General features: G+C 43.7%; 1 non-coding gene across 1 annotated transcript; it reads right to left on the minus strand.

Annotated features, from left to right (window-relative positions):
• Positions 1 to 2,088: 2,088 nt before the first annotated feature.
• TRNAK-UUU (transfer RNA lysine (anticodon UUU)) lies at positions 2,089 to 2,161 on the minus strand. Its single transcript has one exon. It is a non-coding gene; the product is annotated as a tRNA-Lys (tRNA).
• Between the last annotated feature and the right edge of the window lie 2,278 nt (positions 2,162 to 4,439).

Below are 4,439 nucleotides of genomic sequence, written 5' to 3' on the forward strand. Positions count from 1 at the left end.
CGTTGGGGACCCCACTGGGAAGTAGCACCACAGCTGTTACCAGTGTCTGCAGCGTCCAGGAGAGAGGCAGCAGCCCCTACCCACCATCCACACGCTCAGTGAGCTCTCAGCTCCCTGGGGCTGACAGCTCTCAGCTGTGACTTGCGGCAGGTCCAGAAGCCCTGCCTGTTGCTCACATCATGGATCACTAGCTAGCCTGAGCGCTGGCCAGAAAGCGATGCAGGCACAGACACTAAGTCTTTCTCTGTCTGTCTTACTTCCCTCAGGATGATAATCTCTAGGTACATCCATGTCGCTGCAATGGCGTTATTTCATTCTTTTTAATGGCTGAGTAATATTCCATTGTATATTTGTAGCTCATCTTCTTTGTCCACTCATCTGTCAATGGACATTTAGGTTGCTTCCATGTCCTGGCTGTTGTAAATAGTACTGCTATGAACATTGAGGTGCAGGTATCTTTTCGAATTAGAGTTTTCTCCAGATATATGCCCAGTGGTGGGATTGCTGGATCATATGGTAGCTCTATTTTTACTTTTTTTTTTTTGTGGTACGTGGGCCTCTCACTGTTGTGGCCTCTCCCGTTGCAGAGCACAGGCTCCGGACGCGCAGGCTCAGCGCGTCCTATTTTTACATTTTTTAGGAACCTCCATACCATTCTCCATAGTGGCTGCACCAACTTATTGTACCTTCCCACCAACAGTGTAGGCGGGAATGTTCAGTTGTAATTATCGTGTCACTCCTGGCTGGTACGGTGAGGAACAGCAGTTGGTGTCAATGTGATTCCAGTAATGTTTGTTCTCTTTAGCCTTTTCTTTACTTCCTATTTTAGTCGCTTCACAGGACTTAATTTCGGGAACTTAACTGGACGTGGTGTGAGCTGGTCCCAGCACATCGCTGCAGGTGATGCTGTCCTCTGATCTAGCGGAGCCCTCTGGCTTTACCTCAGATTTCATTCGTGGCATCCGTTAGCCATCCCGCCTATGCTAACGCTGTCTCTCCAACCCCTGGCCATGTGCCCAAGCTCCAAACTCATACCCAGCTCTGTCGGTCATCTCCACTTTGGTGACCCACGGTCTCTTCACATTCCACTGCTCTAAAGTTCATCTGTTTTTGTTTCTCCCACACACCTGCCATTTTTCTGGATGCCATAATTTGGTGAATTCTACCACCTTCTACCCAAGTTTCCTACAGCTGAAACCTGAAACTTCTGTGGGAATCCCTATCCTCTACCCACCTCCCACATGTATCAAGTCCTGACCCCCTTAAATATTTCTCACCTATATATGCCTCACCCTTAATATGCATGGATCATCCTCCCACCCCCCCCACTTGGTTGGCCCCCCAAAATGTCCATCTGCTGCTCAGAGGTATCCATTGGTGTCTTGTCATCACCCATAGGGTCAAATCTACGTTTGTTTGCTTGGCCTACAAGGTGATCTGTTCTGTGCAACCCCAGTTCCCCTTCCACAGAACCCTTGGGGCTCTAGCAATACTGAGAAAGATTGGATTCATGGTCTTCCCAAAGCACTTGCTCACCCCTCGCCTCTGAATGGCATTTCTCACCCTCTTCTCTCTGCCTGGAATCCCTTCCACTGCCTACTCATCCTTCCAGGCTCAACTCCGATGCTGCCTTCTTTGTAAAGCAATCCTGGACTTTCTCAGAAGAACTTACGCTTTCTGTCTTCTGTTGTCATTGTGCTGGTCACAAATCTCAGGGTTTTTTTTTTTTTAACATCTTTATTGGAGTATAATTGCTTTACAATGGTGTGTTAGTTTCTGCTGTATAACAAAGTGAATCAGCTATACATATACATACATCCCCATATCTCCTCCCTCTGGTGTCTCCCTCCCACCCTCCCTATCCCATCCCTCTAGGTGGTCACAAAGCACTGAGCTGATCTCCCTGTGCTATGCGGCTGCTTCCCAGTCGCTATCTATTTTACATTTGGTAGTGTATATATGTCCATGCCACTCTCTCACTTCATCCCAGACAAATCTCAGTTTTAACAGTGATCTTGCTGTACATGTCTGGGTGCAGAGGGTAGCTTTTTTTTTTGGCCACTCTATGTGTGGCTTGCAGGATCTTAGTTCCCTGACCAGGGATTGAACCTGGACCCATGGCAGTAAAAACGCCAGGTCCTAACCACTGGACCGCCAGGGAATTTCCAAGGGTAGCTTTTTAATATGTCTGTTATCTCATGCTGACAGCCTGGTGCCTTGTAGATGCTCCACCATGTGTGTTAAATAGAAGAATGGTTGAATGAATCATCGGCCAAGATACACCCATCCTCGGTGCATGGCTTGGGAAAGAGAGAACTGGCAAGGTGGATGCAAGGTTAGAGCAGGCTCATTCCTCTTCTGCAAGTTTATGGAGGATGTTTTCAGACTACTCATGAATATGGTCTCCAGAACCTTTAGGCCCATGGAGTTTATTCTAGTCTGTGTTCCATCCTTTAAGATGGACCCACGTGTATTTTATTTCAAGGTGGCTCAGAGGTCTGAGCTTCCTGGGACATTTGCAGACTAGAAATAGTGCAGCACATGTCCGGGGCCAGTCGACCAGTTCTCCAAGACTGAGGTGGTGGTGTGGAAACCGCCTAGATTTGACTAGTGGCAGCTCTGGTGGGATAGCAGCACTATTTTTTTCCTCTTGGGCTTCCTGTGTTTTCTCAGAGCTTACAGATGAGTTTCTTATCATGAATCCAAAGAATGGCAAGAATTTTCAGGGGCTGGATCAATGGAATAGATGGAAGAGCCCATATTAGTACGAAGAGACACGGGGAATAAGGAAATTTAAAAGCCAAGAATAGATTCTAAACTAATGTTCTGATTTGATCTATGAAGCTGTCTTGCTTGGGGCCATCCTTCCATGACCCTCTCTAAGTACCTTTATTGTAGCAGATACTGTGCCCACTGATCAACACTAATGAGAGAGACACATACACACAATTATAAATCCTGGATGCTAAAATACCACGTACATCTATTTGGATGAGAAGAATGAAGTTTTAATTACTGATGGTCACTATTGCTCATGCTAATATATGCATTCTTATGGCTACATAATTTTGACATAATTTAACTTGAAAGTACTTTGTGTGCATTTAGTGTATTCTTTCTTCACAATGTACATTGTAAAAGGAAGTGGCTGTTTGCCCAGATACTTCTTAGCTTGGCCTAGGAACTTAGTAAACCGTGCTTTAAAATTAAAAAAAAAAAAATTCTAGTGATTGATAATAATCATTAGAATAGCTAACATATATTAAAGATGTACTGTATTCCAGGCATTGTACTAAGAAGTGCTTTTCCATAGGTTATTTCATTGGATACCCACTTTACTGATGAGGAAACTAAGGCATAAGGAGACTAAGTCACTGCTCAAAGCCTCCCACTTAGTGAGTCCCTGGGAGGGGGGAACCCTTCCCTGTTTAAATAGTCACAGACGCATAGCAAGGAGATATTGCTGATTGTTGGAGTTTCTTATCTTAAAATCAAAGCTGACTGATAATGAACATGGTAAGGAAGCAAAAGGTAGTGAAAATGTTCATGCTGTGAAATCTGGACACTGAGTTAAGTTGGATTTCCCCCCTGCGTAGCTGTTTGACCTCTGAGCAAAAGCGAGTGGATGGTAAGCGAATGAACCTGCTTTGTTCCCTTCCCTCCTAGCGGCTGGGTGAGCACTGACTGAGTTAGTAATTGTATAAACATGCTTTGAAAGCTGGACCTGAGCAGGGTCCTGCTTTAGGGGCCTGAACTAGGCTCCTTCCAGGTGACTCTTTCGGGATGAAACCTAGGGTAGAGAACGAAGCATCTAAGACTGTTTCCTATCACCACTTATCCAAAGGGATTATGTCTCCCTTTGGTTGAACATGAGATGATTTTAGATGGACCAAAGATAAATCTTCTTTGAGCTTAGGGATTTGTTTTAAGCTTATTTAAAATACATGTAACTAGTGCATCAAATTGTGATACCACCATGATTATTATTTAGGATGAGTTTAGATATATTTGGTTTTAAGTGAATTAATTTTAAAAGGTAAATAATAGTAGACTATTCCATTTACATGGCAAAAATTACTGCAGGCAGACGTAGATTTTTGGGGTATCAAGTAACACTCAAGGGTCATCTAGGCCCTTGCCTTGCCCCCAGCCCTTCCACTGGCCTGTGGGCATCTTGCATTAGTAATTTTGTATTCTTTTTTTTTTTTTTTTTTTGTTAGAAGATAGTTGTTCATTAGATTTATTTTGAAATTTAGTTTTATGATTTTTTTTTTTTTAACATCTTTATTGGGGTATAATTACTTTACAATGGTGTGTTAGTTTCTGCTTTATAACAAAGTGAATCAGTTATACATATACAGTAATTTTGTATTCTTTCCCATTAAGGGGGCTTCCAAAATAGAATAAGCCTCGGGCCCCCTAAAACCTGGGTCTGCCCC

Source organism: Tursiops truncatus, chromosome 15, assembly GCF_011762595.2.
Source record: "Tursiops truncatus isolate mTurTru1 chromosome 15, mTurTru1.mat.Y, whole genome shotgun sequence".
NCBI lineage: Eukaryota > Metazoa > Chordata > Mammalia > Artiodactyla > Delphinidae > Tursiops > Tursiops truncatus.